Source organism: Neovison vison, chromosome 3 (genome assembly GCF_020171115.1).
Source record: "Neovison vison isolate M4711 chromosome 3, ASM_NN_V1, whole genome shotgun sequence".
Taxonomy (NCBI): Eukaryota; Metazoa; Chordata; class Mammalia; order Carnivora; family Mustelidae; genus Neogale; species Neogale vison.
The window spans coordinates 136,830,911-136,848,491 of NC_058093.1; the positions used below are offsets into that span (position 1 = coordinate 136,830,911).

The 17,581-nt window shown below is 49.3% G+C and overlaps 1 protein-coding gene and 1 long non-coding RNA gene across 2 annotated transcripts in view; one reads left to right on the top strand and one right to left on the bottom strand.

Annotated features, from left to right (window-relative positions):
- BCL2 (BCL2 apoptosis regulator) overlaps positions 1-17,581 on the top strand; it is a 166,256-nt gene that overhangs the window by 105,887 nt on the left and 42,788 nt on the right. The window lies entirely within an intron of this gene.
- On the bottom strand, positions 7,926-10,438 carry LOC122902836. The gene is made up of 3 exons (XR_006383880.1): positions 10,148-10,438; positions 9,232-9,658; positions 7,926-8,764 (listed from the first exon to the last, which is right to left on the bottom strand). It is a non-coding gene; the product is annotated as an uncharacterized LOC122902836 (long non-coding RNA).

Below are 17,581 nucleotides of genomic sequence, written 5' to 3' on the forward strand. Positions count from 1 at the left end.
TAAGATGGCTGCATGTCTAAGTTGATTATCTGAATGCATGTCCGAATACATCTCTTCTCTCAAAAATACGGGCAAGTCAGCGATGAAGATGATTTCTTGTTCACGTTCAACCTCATGTCACTATAACCTCCCATTCATTTATTCAGTGCCTCTTGATTAAGCCTGTGCTCTCAGACGGACACCTGCTGGGTCCCGTAGCTACAGCTTTGAACAGACAGACATTCCAGTACTTTTGTGGCATATATGGCACTGGATGATGTGAATAAATGTATGCAAAAGATTAAAACACTTTGCTTGCTCTAAGGTGGGATGACCCTGGGCGCAGAAAGCCAAAGCAAAAGTGAACTGACTTTTTTTGGATGTCTGCAGCTTTGTCGTGCACTGGGCTGGATGCCTGCGAAAGATGAATATGATTATCACTGTTCTTTACAGATGAGGAACCAAGGCTTGGGAATATAATCAGTCTTGTTCAAGGTCACGCTAGCAAGGAAATAAATCTACCCTGGTGTCTTCAGGACCCTTCTAGATGTGGTCATATGCATTTAGAACTGTGTATTTGCTGTATGGCCACATCTTGGAAAAATAAGTTGACACACTTTTTTGCCCATGTTAATAATCAAGATCAAGAAATGTCATGTCAGGGGGTGCCTGGGTGGCTCAGTTGGTTAAGCGTCTGCCTTCGGCTCAGGTCATGATCCTGGGTGCCAGGATCGAGGCCCGAGTCGGGCTTCCTGCTCTGTGGGGAGACTGCTTTTCCTTCTCTGCCTCGCCACCCCACCACTCATGTGTTTGCTCTCACTCACTCACTCACTCACTCAATAAGTCAGTCTTAAAAAGAGAGAAAGATCATGTCACTGGACTCACTTGAAATGTCACTTGAGACTAAGCTCTAAGTCCAGGTTCCCTTCACCATTTATACCAGCTGGTTGACGTTTCTGAACCACCGCATGCACTCTAGTTCTCTCGACTTTCATAACAAGTATCTTCCACAGACACCTCCCCCAAGATCAGCCATTTGATGACCACAATAACATGTGCTTCTCGGATAACATAACACATGACCTTTCATTTGGCTCAGAGCTTAGTGGTTGACTTTGCTAAAAATAGGTCTTTAATGGTTGAGTGTGACATTCATCATGGGGTGCCGGTACTCGGGAGTTTCTCTCTTCGTATCATGAAACGGGCCCATGATGGCTGCCAAATTACTGAGCCTCATTTCTTGGATGAGACACGTTAAGCGTGTCAAGGATAGTTCCCTGCATTTTGGTCCCCAGAAGTAGTGAACAGGGAAGTGTGGCAGCTGCCACTGTTTGGGGACCCTATCCCTTTGGTGTATCTGAACACAGAGGCTAGACCGGGATGGGATTTCAGGGTCAAGGAGCGAGAGGCTGGATTAGGTCTGGAAGCTGGGACTTGGTTGAGGGGTGAAGGGAGAGGTCTTTTGTTGACTTGGATCTTGACCGAACGAGGGTTGATGTAATGGCACGTGCTGTGGTTGTGGTGTCGTGCTGACGTCATTGCAAGAACCCAGCGGCCATCAGGGCTCCCTGGAGCCTCACCGCTGGTTCGGGGGGTGTCGGCTGCTTCAGGCCCTCTCCTCCCCGCAGACTTTGGTCACCTCTCTAGTTTGGGGACTTTGTGGAAGGGGTGTATGTCGGTTTATCTATCACCCCAAATACTTCCCATCATCCTTGGGCCACCATCCAACTTACAGCTCTTGAGCTCATCTGTGCACACCTGTCCTTGGCTCGCTGGCCACACGGGCTGAGTCCCTGATCCTGTGGCCCAGCCAGCTCACCCCTCTCTCAGGTCCTTCCACTACCTGTGACCTCTCCCTGGATCGCACTCCTCCTGATCGTCACAGCGCCCCTCTTTCTGGCCTTTCAAATGTTGAAATGTCACTTCCTCGCAGAAGCTCCCCCGATTCACCCAGGCCTTCCCTCTCCTGTCACCCCACTTCCGTTCCCCGAGTATTTTCATATTACGCAGTCAGTGTTTTACGTGTATGTTTTTGAGCTCCAAGAAAGCAGGGGCCATGCCTGTCTTATTTGCCACAACATCCCCAGCCCCTAGAGCATGGAGCATGTAGTAGTTGAATGAACAGCTGTCAAGTGAAGGAAGGAGGCACCCAGATTGCAGGCGACTTAAATGCCACAACTATACTTTCAGGTGATTTTTCAACATTGCAAAAGAAAAACTAGTTGTTGTTGTTGTTGTTGTTCTTCTTCTTCTTCTTCTTTTTCTCATTTCCCATTTCACCTTGATATTTAGCCATTTCTGATTGGTCAGCGATTAGTTAATTACATGGGAACAGCCTGTCCTCAGGGGACCCAAGCCCACTGCTGTTTTAACCTTCGCAAACGAACTGTCCTAAAACCTTACTCTCTGGCACCGATTTCAGAATCTCTACTTAATGCATCAGAAACCTGCAGGGCTTCTCCCAAATTCCAAGGCTGACTTCATTTCTTCAGAAAGCAGCCGCTGTGCACGGGTACCCGCAGCAAGTGATTTCACAGAAACCTGCTTCAGATGCTTACAGAGAGTTTGATGTATTTCACACACACGAAAAGCACTTTTTCATTTGAGTAGGTTAGTGACGCTCTTGAATACAAATGACCTGTTTCTGAATATACCGGAATCTCACAAAAATTTTTCTGGCTAGAAAGTCGAATTCAGTGGAAGAGTGGCCTGTCACAGACAGATCAAGGGGATTTATGGTTACTAAAATAAAGATTCTCAAAGTGGTTTCATTTTCTGGGGGCAGCCCCATCGTTTCTCGAGCTCAGACGCCGTTGCCAGGGACTTGACCTTCAGAAGGAGAGACGGGAGAATCCTGCCCGAGGGGTTGGCGGTCGTGGTCCTGCTGTCTGAGAGTGGGAGGTGGGCTTCACTCAGGCCCGCAAGAATGTTGGTGTCTGGCTTCAGATACTTTATGGAACATGTTTGTACTTGGGTGGGGGGAGTCTTGTTAATTTGGGGAGAAAATGTAGATTGAGTTTCAAAAACCTGATATTTGGAAAACTTTCTGAAAAAATGTCTTTTCATATATTCGTGTGCCTCGGCATTAGTGAATCAAAGAGAATACACTGCGGCGTAGTGTCTTGTCGGCAAGCTCTGCATTCCAAACCAATTACTTTTTTGGTCTAACCTCAGTGATGCAGCTGTTAAGCGGGACATCGTTATTCAGGGCGTGTATGACAGAGGTCTGTTGGACTCTGAGTAGGGTAATAGTCTTGTTCACATTTTTTATCTTGGGAGGGGAGCATCTCTTCTTGTGCTCAGTTTGAGAGCAAGAGTGACGTCAAGACTTAAGTACGGTCAGTTCTCTAGTGAGCCGAAAGAAGAGAGAGGTGTCCTGCTTAATTCAACTTTCTGTTTCACCCGGAGGTATCCCAAAGACCACTTCTCTATGGCCAGTGTTTATAGAACTCAAATAGGTCAAACTATATGTGACACCAAAACCATACCAAACACCTGTTCATCTCTTTCAATGGTCAGAAGATATTTCTGGATCTCACCAAGCCTCGGGTTATCAAGGGAAACAGCAGTTATTAGGATTTGGGGGCCAATAGAAGCCTGGCCTGTTACTGCTGGCTGAAAGGGGCACTTGTGTTGCCCTTGGGGAGAGTTGGGGTGGGGGCTGGGAGAGTGGGAAATGGGGGAGAGAGGCTTTGCTATCTTCATCGCTGTCACCAGAGGTGAAGGACAGTCATTTTTCCACGTCTCCTCAGGTAATCTGTGAGGCTTTTATTGGGTTTATAAATACTTACAAATAGACCCTAAAGTGAGATAATGTCTGTGAAGTACCCAGTGCTGAGACTAACACACGGAGAAACCTTGAGAAGTGCAAGGTAACTTAGATGCGTTTGTCTGTGATTTGGTTTGATTTATTGTAGCTTTTTTCTTTTGGGGGCCAGAGAGCTCTTCCTGGCCTCCTTCTTGGCTGGAGAGACGTAGATACCTAAGCTAGGAGGAGAACCTTCTTGACCTCCAACATTGTTTACATTTGCAAAGGAAGCATCTACAGATGAGAAAAGTAATAGACTATCATGAAGTAAGGGTAAATATAAAAGGGTAAATATTTAAATCAGTTAAGATTATGAACTCAGGTTGTACCTTCTTCTCTGGGGCACGTCTAGAAAGAGAGAGAATTAGGAGAAGCAAGTGTAAAACAGAGTTTGGGGGGTTCCCCCACACACACACCATTAAAGGAAGGTATAATCTCATGAATTTTTGGAGGACAATTTTGACCTCAGTTTTGAAAATACTCAGCAATTTCACTTCCAGTGTTTTTTTCCCTATATATATGAAAGACATCCATCATAGCATTGTTTTACCCTGTTTTTGCGGCAGAAGCATAAAACAAACTAACTGGGGAAGAAAAAGAAATATAAAGAAATATGTGTGTAGAGGGTTGGCTAAATGATGGTCAATTGATATTATGAAATTAAATACGGCTATCAAAAAACATGATAGATGTTCATAAAGTCAGGTAGAAAGATGTCTGAGATCACTGTAGAGTAAAAAAGTTGAAGTCTGCATGGAGAGTACGATTTCACAGATGAGAAAAAAAATTAGATGGATAATATACATGCACATACATAGATTTTTCTGCAAAAATATAAAAATACTGTTCTAGTAATATAATATAATTGGATAATTATGGAGTATTATAAATTAAGATTAATAATTATGATCTAAAGTAATACAAAAGAAGATCATTGACATACCCATATTGTTTATAGTAAAATGGGTATTATTAAAATGCTTAAAAGTTGTCAGTCTTAAGTATGTTAGCTACTTTCTGGTTTGCATTATAATTTATTTCTTCAGCCCTTATGCATATCACATAAACAATTAAACTTCAGTCCAGCTTAGAGTCATTCATAATTTCCAAATTGATGTTTTTATTGTTCAACCAATGGTGTCAAAGACAATGGTGATCACACTGGTCAGTATTACTGAACTAGGTGCTAAGCACTTCTATTTTCTCTAAACCTCACAATATCCGGAGAGATGGTGAAGAGGTGGAGACTATACCCACTGACTTAAGTAACTTGCCAGCGTTGTGTAGCCAGGAAGTATGGGAGCTAGCTCTCATCGACGGCCTACCGCCAAAGACCATGCTACTTCCATATGCCGTTCTGAGGTATGGCACTGGTGAGTTAATTTCTCAGAGTCTGTTTTGTTGTTGAAACAGATAAATTTGAAAAAATATGTAACAGAACACATGCTTTGTTTGCTATTTTCTTGCTTTCTAGCACATTCCATTCACCATTGTTATTACTTATTCTGTGCTTCACATTTGTCTGAACTCTGAACATATAACTATGAAGCTAATGGAAACTTCCCAAGCTCGTTTGATTCTGCTGATATTTCCATAGTGGAAATGCCAGCCCTGCGTTAGCGGGGCCAAGTGGAGCCCTCCATCTGAACACTGCTCCCGCCTTCAGGGTTGGACCTGATTCAGATTTGAACGCCATACCGTGGTTTCTTTTCTTGAGATAAAGAACAAAGAAAAATTTTGAAAAAGCAAAAGCTGCTTTTGAAACACTCAAGTAATGTAATTTTTCTTAGCTGAACTAATTTTTAGGCTTGGCCTGGTTTTGATTTACGAGATTGCCGCAGTTCCGTCGGGAACACGCAGGGTGGCTGCATACACGTCACAGACACAGTCGGAGGAAGGCTTTCCCCGGGGTGCCTGGTGGCTCTTGGTTTCGGCTCAGGTCATGATCTCAGGGTCATAATATCAAGCCCTACGTTGGGCTCCGTGCTCAACAGGTGGTTTGCTTGGGATCCCCTCTCTCCCTCTCCCTCCCCTCTCTCTCTCTCTCTGTCTCAAGTAAAAATAAATAAAATCTTTAAAAGAGGGGCAAAAAAAGCCCCTTCAAAGCCTCCATCTCCTTTCCTTGCTTTTCTGCCCCCGATATCCATTCTTCCATTCAACCCTTCCCTGAGACCTGGTCTTCAGGTGATCCTGCAACGTTCTAAGGTCAGTGGGGTGGGCAGAGCTATGGAACTGTGCCTGCCAAATAGGGAATCCAATCCAGTCTTAGGAAAATGTTTTTTAAACTCAGTCCTACAGGAAAAATAATCAAATTGCCCAGTTACCTGTAAAGAGAGAACAGAATGTGCAGAAGCCCGGAGGTAAAAGAGAATGCAGCATCTGTGAAGCTGCGAGTCTCCAAGGGCCGGACCTTGTCTTTTGAATGAGGATATTGACTACAGATTAGTTCCTTGACCTGGTTCAAGGCCCATAATATCAGGGTACAGAACCTCCTAGAATAAGTGGTTTTGTTTCTAAACATCCTTCCAACACCCACCACTGCTTCTGAGGCTGTTTAGGACTCATATCTCTCGTGGCTGGTCCTACCTGGGTCATTGTCCTAAATTCATACTGGCAGATGACACAGCTGGGCAAGGGCAAAACCTTAGGGGATGCCTGTGGAAGGGAAGAACTGCTGGTTCCTGGACAGGAGCAGTCAGCATAACATCCTTCTCCTTATCTTTTTTGAAGATTTATTTATTTATTTGAGAGAGAGAGAGAGAGAACACAGGCGCGCATGCGTGTGAGTGGGTGGAAGGGGCAGAGTGAGAATATCTCAAGCAGACTCTCACTGAGCTAGGAGCCCATGGGGCTCAATCTCAGGACACTGAGCTCATGACCTGAACGGAAACCAAGAGTCAGACCCTCAACCCACTGAGTCACCCAGGCGCCCCATATGTCCTGTTTTTTAAAACAAGGAAATGCTTAAGGCTGACGTTTCTGCTTTCAATAATGAAGATGGGTATTCACATGAGGGGACAACAAAAGGAAACAGAATACCCCAGCCTTAGAGGCTAAGCATTTGGGCTATTTTTATGTGTCACTGACAGAAACATCAAATGACAACTCTTGTTTCATTTCTCTTTATGCATTGGACACTAAGGCCTGCTTTTAAATCTTAAGTTCTGTTAACCCCTCACAGTGCACAAACCTAGTTTTGCAGTTTGTACACACCAGAATTTTGGGCTCTTGTCTGTCCTCCAGCCAGTTAAGGAAGCCTTTCTCCGCATTCTTTTCCTTACTCTACCTTATCATCTAAATTTATTTTTTGCCCATGAATATGAAAACCGAAAAGATGAAGACCAAATTTGAACATGCATGTGTGCCAATGTGCTCATCAACCTGAAAAAACAAGAATCATATGTATATTGAACTTCAGAAAGTCCACTGAGTGAAAAAGGCAATTGTACTTGAGGTTTTAAAATGACAGATCTATTCCAGTTCAAAGTCAGTTATACATGGAATGGTGAAGGATAAGAAATAACATATGTTGGGGGGACCTGCGTGGCTCAGTGGGTTAAGCCTCTGCCTTCGTCTCGGGTCATGATCCCAGGGTCCTGGGATTGAGCCCCGCATCGGGCTCTCTGCTTAGCAGGAGAGCCTGCTTCCTCCTCTCTCTCTGCCTGCTGCTCTGCCTACTTGTGATCTCTCTCTGTCAAAATAAAATAAATTTTAAAAATCTTAAAAAAAAAAAAGAAATAATACATGTTTACTATTCAGGGACAAGAGTGGTCGTATCATGTACAAAATGAATTTAGTTTAAAAAAAGAACCAACAAAATGCGATTCTTCTAATTGTCAGCAGATTTCCACTAATTATAAATTATATGTAGTCAGTAAATCCCTTAGATAAAAAAGCTAGTTGAAAACTGAGAATCCTGTAGTAAATATGAAGTCTTCTTGGATATATTAGTCACATGTATGTAATAAAGACAATAAATCGACATAAGCAAAGTTATGATGAAATGTGTATAAAGCACTTTGAACTCCACAGAAGTAAGCAAAGTATAAATAGATAGCGTGCTCAGGCGGAGAGAAAATCAAGCGCTATTTTAGCACTTGGTCTAGTGGTGATTTATTATTCAGGCTCGGCAGCTGAGTCAATGTTTATATGGTGTTTTATATTAACTGAGACAAAAAGGGTCTGTACACATCAGCGTCTCGGATAGATCAGTGAGTGAGCAACAGAAATGGCACCCAGTGGCCACTCCCCGACGAGCCAGGGATGTATGATGTTTTCAATATTCATCCTAAAAATTGAAGATGTTCTGACGATTTTGTCTGATAACGAATAGGACTTGAAGAGGGGTAGTGGAGCCAATGTGATGGGAGAAGCCAGGGACATGGTTAATATTCCAAAGCAGGACCCAGACTGCCGGGATTCAGATCCCAGCTGTGTTGACCTTGGGCAAGTCACTTCTCTGGGCCTGCCTTGTTTGTTCATCAGTAAGTGGGATCGATAGTGGTCCCCACCTCCCACGCTGGTCGCGGCAGCGAAATGAGCGTCAGCGATGAGACAGTGAGAGCAGCGTGAGGCGGAGCGAGCGGAAGCCCTTGTCCTTCCTCCGGCCGCGCGCGTTTCACGACCATCTCTCGAGCACCTCCCCGTCCAAGGCACTTTGTTCCCGCCCTGCTCAGCCTCGTGCCTACCTTACGAAGTTGCAAACGGCTAAGTCTATCTGACTTCAAGACCCCACCTTTTCTCGCAACAGACAGAGCAGCTTTTTCTTAGGACCCATCTCATAGAAAGCCTTCTGAGATTTTTTCCGCCCCATTCTGGCTCACTCCTTTATCGGCGTGGGCTGCGTCTTCATTTGTGCCACTGACCGTGTTTGGTTATTTCTTGCGTATACCTCCCCTCTAGATCCTGTGTTCTTTGAGAGCAGGCATCTCTCAGACTCCTTCTGGGCAACCCTTCGGACTGGAACTCAGGCTGATCCTAGTAGAGTCAGGGATGGTTGAAGGAATAAACACCAGAATTTATGGCTGCTGTGAAATTTCCCATGGAGCTAAGAAGTCGAACGGATGCTCGCTTCTCCTTGCCCGTGGAAATTACGCACAGCCTCCAAGCCCTGTGAAACTGGTCGTTTCTGAATCTAGTCTTCGCTCCAGAAAAGTATCTAAATTCAAGACGTAGCCATGGAAGGTCTTCTACAGTGTTTGGGCTACCTGCATGGGAAGACGTAGAGTGGGACCCCAAGAGACTTCTGAAGTGTGACTTTTGGGACTCACCACGTACAGGGTCTGAACCTCATCTTGGCTTTGCAAAGATTGGGTGGGTCCATTCCCTAAAGACAGATCCGTCTCTCAGGGCCTGACTCCCATGAATGCCCCCCACCCCCACCAAGCCAGGTGTTCAAACCCCAGTGCCAGCACATTGATTTGTAAGCAGACACGTGTGCTTACCTGCCCCAGCCCCGGGTCTCTCTGTGGGTAGATTTTCTTGGGAAGTCAGGTGACCTGAGGTCACGTGTTGAGCCCAGAGTCTGAACAAAGGAAGCTAGGAGACTGCGTTGGTGGTCGAAGGAATGGCACCAAGATGATGTCACACACTTATTCCTAAGAGAAGGAGAAAGGTTGGCGGGAACACTGCCAATGTTGGCCTTTCCAGCTGACGGAACAGCAGCTAACAAGCCTCTATTCTGATTGGTGTAGTCATCCCTGAATGCATCATTGGGATGTAGTCACACCTTTCAGGATCCTGTCCATTCTGTTTCTTTAAGGTGCCTTTCTCTTTCCTGCTTCGGCTGCCCCATGTCTGTGCCAGCGTCAACCCGGAACGGTGTCTGTTAGAGGGGCAGGGCCCTGGGGCCCGTGCTTCACGGTGCACCCCCTGCAAAAGAAGCTCCAATTCAGTCAATAACAGAGGAGCAGAGTTGTTCTTGCTAAAACAAATCGCACCGCTTCAAGTACACAAGAGACGGGAAAGAGAAGAGAGCAAGGGAGCCTCTCCAGCGCATGTTTACTGTTCCCACTGCGGGACTACAGCTCTCCGTGCGGAGATCTCAGGCACGCTTCTCCTGGGGGCCCCCACCCACGCAGAGGGCGACCAGGGTATCCTCCCCCTCTGAAGTCCTGCCGCGCACGTGGCCACCCGCACGCCACCCCTTGTCCTCCGTCACCTTTCCCGAGTTGGTTTAACTCTTGACGCTTTTGGAAACCCTCTCATTGAGAAGCTGCCCCAAATCTCCGAGGTACCCACAGGCACAGCTGAGCGGGTAGCCAAGCGCGGGGCCCCGGTCTGCAGCTGTCTCTCAGGAGGAACAGCTGTGCTAAGCCAAGTGAGTGACGCCTCTGTCCCTTGCCATCTCCGTGCACCCACCTCCACGCGGCACAGGCGCAGTCCACAGGGAGCCTTCTGGGATCTGGGACGGGTCCCCGGACACGAGCTCTGCCGGAGGCCCGCTTTCCTCACCTGGGGAGCCGGGGGAGCGGACACACCAGCTCTGTTCTTCTCTTCCTCATTCCTGGCCCAGAGCCAAGCACAGGGGCGTCCCAAGGGGTCTTTTCTGGCTCTCCCTGGTGGCTTTGCACTCAGGGGGTGCCCTTGCCCCGTCTGCACCCTGATCTGCCGGCTAGGCGTGCTCCCCGTAGAAAGTTCTGCGTGTTAACCTTTCTCAGCGTTTCCTTGTCTGTGGTTAGTAGTGGGTTTAAACTTCACCTTCAGTATGACACACATTTGCTCCTTCAGTGGTGACCTCCATGCACCAGGCTTGGTGCCAAGAGCTGGGGATACAGTGTGTGCTTTCCACAGCCATCCCCTGACTTCTGTGGGGTGTGGAAGCCTCAGCTGTTTGTGTAATGCTCCGTCTCCAGCCAGCTCGTCGCCGGTGGGCCACAGTCCGTGTTATGCGCACTGTCCTTTGCAGTGAGTTGCTCTTGTCCTCAGGCGAATGCCCAAGGTAGGAACACGGGGTTTGGTAACAGTCTGAAAGACCGCCTTAAGGAGAGTGGTGCAGAGCAGGGCTTGATGTAAAAGTTTCCATCCTCTGCCACGTGTGTGTGTGTGTGTGTGTGTGTGTGTGTGTGTGATGAAACCAGGGAGCTGGCTTGCAGAATGGGCCAGTAAGGCTAGTTTTAAGGTCTCCTTTCTGGTATGGGGCTCACCAGGAGAGCTGGGTGGACGCAGGCACCCCTTGTTTCAAGAGGGCTAAGATGCAGGCGGCTGTGCTTGCTGCTCTCTTTCTCTGTGCCCAACTTGTGGCCGTCACCTGGTCCCCAGCGGAGACCAGCCAGGCCGCACTTTGCCCGTTGAGGTGTCAGGATCCTCACTCCCTGTGTTCCATGTGCCTCCGGGATAGCCGGGTGTCATCTCAGCTAATATGAGGTCACTGGAGGCCGCCTCGTGTTTCTTCACGGCGCCTTTCTTTATGACAGCGGGCGTGTGGTCAGCCACCTCCTCGGCCCGGGCGTGTCCAGGTGACATTCCTGGTTCTGCCAGCTGCATCCAGCGGGCCTCAAGGAAGTAGGTCTCCGCGACCCTAGCTGCTCGCGAGCATCACGCAGGAGAGTTTGTCTGTTTATTTATTTATCAAAGATTTATTTCTTTACCTGAGAGAGAAAAAGAGCGCACGGAGAGGGAGAGAAGCAGACTCCCTGATGAGCCGCTGAGCGATTAGCCCGGCATGGGGCTGGATCCCCCGACCCTGAGATCACACCCTGAGCCGAAATCAAGAGTCGGATGCTTCTCCAGCCGGGCAACCCCGGCACCCCTCTCGGATGGCCCGGAGTGTTTAAAAATCCTGATGTCCAGGCCACATCCCAAACCAGGTCCACCAGCCGCTTAGCAGGTGACACTCAGAACCTTCTGAGTGACATCGCCGCATGAGCGAGACTGAGACTGAGCATAGCTTCTCTGAAGAAAGGAGAAGCGGTGACGGCAAAGCAAGACAAGGGAGAAGGACGGAATCAGGAAGAAGGGGAGCGACTAAGGCTGCCGGGGTGTGGTGGGGCCGGTGGTAGAGCCAGCAAGTCCCGCCTCCCTCCAGCTCCCCTGCAGGACAGCCGCGTGCCCGCCCAGCCCCTGGGGGTGAACGTGCAAAACGGAGGCAGCTCTGGGATTCAATCGTGCGAGAACACTTCTGGGCTTTCCCGCTTACTGGCCGTGCATCCCTGGACACAGTTCACGTGACCCTCTCTGAGCTGCTGAGTCCTTATTAGTGGAACAGGGATGCCCGGTCCCACCGAGGGGGCTGTGTTGTGGGTTTGCTGGAATGTCGGTGAAGTTGGGCGCATGCCAGGCTGTCGGGGATAATAGCTTGATAATGCAATTAGAAGAAATTTACATTGCTGTTTTGATAAAAGTTCACCAGCTCTTCTCATCAGTGACTTCTCTCCGCTCTCCTAAAAGGCAAGGGTTCTGCAGTTCTTGGTTTAGGAGGGCTGACAATAAGTACAGAGGCCTGGGCTCATGCAGGAGTCAGTCTGTATTTTTACCAGGTCCCTGGGTGATTCTGATACAGCCCACGCCAAGGGCCTTTCTGTAAGGGAAAGCCAAGTCCTCGCCTTCTCTACAAGGGAGGCCCAGGACATGCTCTGTACCTGAGCCTCACCGTCTCCCACCTCCTAGTTTCCCGAAACTTCTAGTGATGTCTGTGAACTTCTGCCACACCCCAACACGGAAAACGGGTTGTGAGGCATGTTGGGGCCCGCAGCCTCACAGCAGGGTAATTCCACCTTTCATTTACAAGTCAAACTGAGATTAACTCTAAAACAGGCAGCCTCCAAATTAGTAACCTCCAGCCAAAGGAGGCAAAAATCTCTTCATTTCTGACTAGGGAGGCAAAAATGAGTGTGTCTCTCCCTTTTGATACTGAGCCTTCAGTCATCAGCTATGAGAGTGCAAAACGAAACCAAGCACCCCCCGGCATTAATATTTATCTTTAAGGGCACAAGGAGCCTCTTGGACCAGTGACTCGAAGAATCTGTGCATTGACAAGTTTCCATGGGCATCATGAGAGGGCCGATCCACGGAGCCCACCAGGACCCTCGGTGGCTTTCCTGCTCCTTGCTTTGTTGTAACTGTAATAGGAAAAGAGGTGTGTCTCCCCAAGGGAGCAGCTCCTCTAGGGGCCCTGCTCCGAAGACCCGGCCCTCTCGGAAGGGCTGGAGAGGCAGGGAGCACTGGCGGTGGGGCCCCAGCACAGGAAGGGGGTCTGCTGAGTATTAGTGGGAGCTCCTTGTGCTCCTCATGGCAACATCAATCCCTGTGGCTTCTTGGAGGCGGAGTTCTCACCAGATCGGCCTAGCCATTTATGTGGCTGGTGGATAGCTATCATTCACAGGGCTCTGGCTGGCCTGGGAAAGCGGAAAACATCGAGGAGACTGAGCCCGGATGGGGCAGGCAGGCAGCCCTCTCCCACCTCCTCTCTCCAGGGAAATGAACGCCATTGCCCACCGGAGGAGCCCTGTAAGCACAAGGCCGCTGGCCCGAGCTCTCACTTCCATTCCACAAAGGGAAAGAGGCGATTCCTGCTGCAGTTTTTGCTTGAGGACAAGAATTCCAAGCAACACCAAGGGCTTCTCTTTTGGGGAGGAATTTCAGTCGCTCGCTCTCCCCCTGCTCTTCGCAATTGGGCGAGGACTTTATACGTGACGTTCATCTTCATGCTGCTGAAAGTCATGTTCCATAACCTGTCAGGGGCTGGAGAAATACCTGTTGGGACTCTTCAGGGGATTTGGAAGGGAGAGGAAAGGAGAAAAGGGAAACGAAGGCAGGAGAGTTGCAGCAAAGGAAGGGTTTTTTAAATCGTGTCAAAACTCGTGCTTGCTTGGTAGACAACAGAGCCCGCCATAGGCTTCTTTAACTGGGGACCCTGGAGTTCTTTCATGAATGAAGGGGGACATTAAACATTCATCAGAATACCTTTGTGATATGTGTCAAAAGTTCATTGAGTGCCAGGTTCCATTCAAAACACCACACACGTGAGCTGGTGTCATCTTCATAAGAACCCGAAGCTGTGACGTAGGCACTTAGTGCTCTCAGAATGGAGGACAAGCCCACGATGACCATCTCATGACTTGAATCAAAAGATTTCTTTAAGCAAGGAGTATTTCTTCGATGTCAGCATCCATCTGAAGAGCAGTGGGAATATTCAGGCCTGGAAATGGCCTAGGATCTTGGCTGAGATGCACTCCCTCCCTTAGGTGGAGTGGGAGCCTCTGTCCCGCACCCCACTGGGTAGCTCTCTGGGACAAACCCATGGGATGAGAACTTCTTCAGTGTGGCCCATCTTTCCTTGTTTTACAAATGGAGCAGGAGAGGAAATAGGGAGGGAACCCCATAGATGTAGCCGGCTCGGCCACTTCTAAAGATTTGGAACCAGATGAGAATGTCAGGGTCTCTGGGGGTATTCAGAGCTGTCTTCCTGAAGGCGGGGTGTCCTGTGTAGTCTGAGAATCTGGCAAGGGTGCCAAGCCAGGGAGCTTTCTGGCAGACTCTCTCAGACTCTCTAGTCTTTCCTGTCCATGCCTTGAGAGCTCACATTCTTTTTCTTCCCCCCTCCAACGCCAGCAACTTTGCTGAGCACCTCCCTGGCCCTCGGGAAATGTTCAGCCGTGGGTGGACCATTCGTCCTCACTCTCTACTGCAGAATCTTTGTGTGTCGAGGGCAGAAAAGTAGGTAAAAAAGGCTGCTTCCTTGGCACCCTAGCCGTGCCTTGGGAAACCTGCTCCAGGATTCCCACGCAGGCTCAAGAGTGAAAGCAGAGAACGAGCCAGAAGATCCTTGCCGCTTTATTTTACTCTTATTTTTAAGTTGCGAACTGGTACTTTTCCATTCATTTTAATTGCGTCAAGGCCCATGACTTTTGCGATCCTCAAATCCTCCGTAAATTCACTGCAACTGGCTTTTCCCACCCCCCACTCAAACCCCACTCCCTTCCCTGCCTGGGAACCTGCCCTTTAAATTTGACATGGCTGGGATTTTAATCTCTCCTCAAAGGCACAGTGACCATTTCACAACAAAGCAGAGAGGTTGGGTGGTGGGTGTGGGGGGGGGGGTTGTTTTCTGCTCCCATTAAGAGAGCAACTGTTCTGTCTTTGTCTCGTGGGGCCAGCTTTTGGCACCCGACCGGGGAGACCTCAAACTTGGTGTTGCAACATCCATCAGACCCAAGTGCGTCTGGGATCCTTGAAGGTGAACTGCAGCTGTTTGGATAAAATTCTAAAATCTTGTTTGTGAGATTCTCGGGCCTTGTTTTACAGTCGTTCTTCTTGGCAGAGAGACCAGGAAGTTTTACTTTCCCAGGATCCCAGGCAGGTAATTGTTTTCCCAAACTGCATTTTAATCTCAGACGGGAAAAGGACATTTTTCATTCTGAGAACCTTCACCCACATCTCTAAGCTGTTTTCATTCGCCCTGTGTGTTGGGAGAAGCCAGACAAACCCGAGACTCAATTACAGAATGTTCCCCACCCCCAAAGCGCCCCCTAGATGCATTTCCATCTCTGGTTATAATTTAGGGACATTTACATTTCCTTTTTAAAGATTTATTTATTTGAGAGAAAGACAGAGCACGAGCAGGAGGGGCAGACGGAGCGGGAGAGAGAATCTGGGCGGATTCCCTGCTGAGCACAGAGCCTGGCAAGGGGCTTGAACCCAGGACCCTGAGATCAGGACCTGAGCCAGGCTCCCCAGGGCCATTTATATTTCTAAACAACAGTTAGGAGCCTTTCAGTCTCTTGGAATCTTGGAGTGCTTTTCTGTTAGCTGGCTGCCCATGTCCAGCAGGCGGGTGATCTCCTAAGGATGAGAATTGGCAAAGTCGGTTACTCAGGGCCATTTTTAAGCAAAGCTACTAACTAGCTGGTAGTTTAGGCCAGAGCCGGGTACCTTCGTGGCCCCCAGTCTCCCACTGATTTACCCTGAGGCCCCTTGCGTAGAGGACCTAGGCCAGAACGAGCGCCCCAGAGCCCCCAGTTCTCTTCCCGCCCCGCCAGCACATGGGACTGTCCGCTCAGAGACGTGGCTAATGATGTCGAGCAGTGTGCACACACCCGTGACGCTGGCTCAGTGGTGCTGTTCTTTGGAGAAGGACGGGTGAGTTAATTTTCCACTCTTGTCTCTTCCTGGACGTAGGGGGAGCGTGTGACGGGGTGCCCACCCGCCCTTCCATGGTCAGCTGTCTGTCTGCGCACACACAGGTCGGCTTGGGAGCTGGACTCCTTGGACACGTCCTACGCCCCACTTCTCCAGCCCCCCGCCCCCCGCCACCGTGAGCCACTGCCATGTCGTACCAGGGCTCTGTTTTGTGAGGGTCATTAAAAACCTAAAAGCCAAAACCCTTCATGGGGAAAAAGCTGAACTTGCCATAGTGTCTTTGTTGCTCATCCCCAGAGAGCCACCTGTCAAGCCTGGTGCTAGGTTCTCTGACCCTGGAGAGGTCGAAATCCAGTTTGAAATGTGAGCAAAGATTCCAGGCCAAGGCCGCCTTCAGCGGGCGGCCGGGGCGGTGGATGACAGAGGTGTTGTGAGGAAGGCCTGCGGGGCCGCGTGGAACTTGTCTGTGCTCTCCTAGGTGGGCTACTGAGGAAAGCAGGGAGGAGGAGGACAGAGCTTTCTAGGCTGGGGGGACAGCATGGAGGTGGAGGGCCCAGGGTGGGTGCTCAGAGGATGGCGAGGGGACCTTCTGGCATATTGCCATGGAGGGGCCGCTCTGCCTGGGTCGTTCTGCCTGCTGTCACATGCCCCAGGTCAGCTGTTTGGGATGTTTTTTTTGGTCAAGTGTTCATTGCTAGTCTTCATTTTTGGAGAGGCAGGCTGGTAGAGGAGAATTAGATGGGCTAGACAAAGGAACAGCTGAAGACTTAGCACTACTCCTGCCCTTAGGAAAGGCGTCTTTGGTACCTTCTCTCTGAGGGATCCCAGCAATCGACCCAAGTCTGAGTGTCCCTGTCCTTGGACATACCTATCACTCACTCATTCCCTTATAACTCATCCATTCTTTATTTCACATATTCATTCACTCATTCAGTCAACAAACATTTACTGAGCAAGTGCTTCCTCACGCCGGGCACTGCGAGGCGGACAAATTCCTGTTATGAGTCAACAGCAGGAAGGTTCTAGAAACCTGGTCCCCAGGGGCCTGACCCCCACCATGGGCCCCCCAAACCTCCCTCACATACTCAGTGTGGGTCTCTGGTGTCCGGAAGGTATGAAGAAAGGGTGAGCGACCGAGCCACTTTTCTCAGGCTGGGTCTCATCGTTATGCAAAACTCGGGTTAGCCTGCAAGCGATTGTATCGCCAGCTTCTCTCAGCACTCTGTTCCGTTCCCGCCACTGCCCCCCACCCTCAGAAAGGAATATCCTGTCAGCAGACCATGCAGAATGCTGACAGGAGCGCCCTGAATGGCTCGTCTGGGAAGGTTCACAACCAAACGGCCGTGTCCATAGTTGGAGCCGAGATCATTTTTTAGCTTTACCTTTGCCTGAACGTACCATCCCCAACTGTCACCTCCCTTCCCATCATCCTAAGTCACATCTCTGGTATGAGTGCTTCCCACGGCTCAGGCTCTGAGGATCCTGGCGAAGCTGGTGCCACTGACCAGCCCCGGGTCGCTCTGCTCTGAGAGGTGCGAGACCCACAGAAAGGTCGAGAGCAGGGCTCTCCTGTCCTCTGGGCTCTGAAGGTGTGTGTACGTCGGTAGACTGCTGACTGTCCCAGTAGCTTCGTTGTCCCCGGCCTGGGCTCCAGGCAAGCTGGCCTCCCCCGCCCCCACCTGCAGAGTGGGAGGAGGGGAGAGCAAGGGTCCTAGG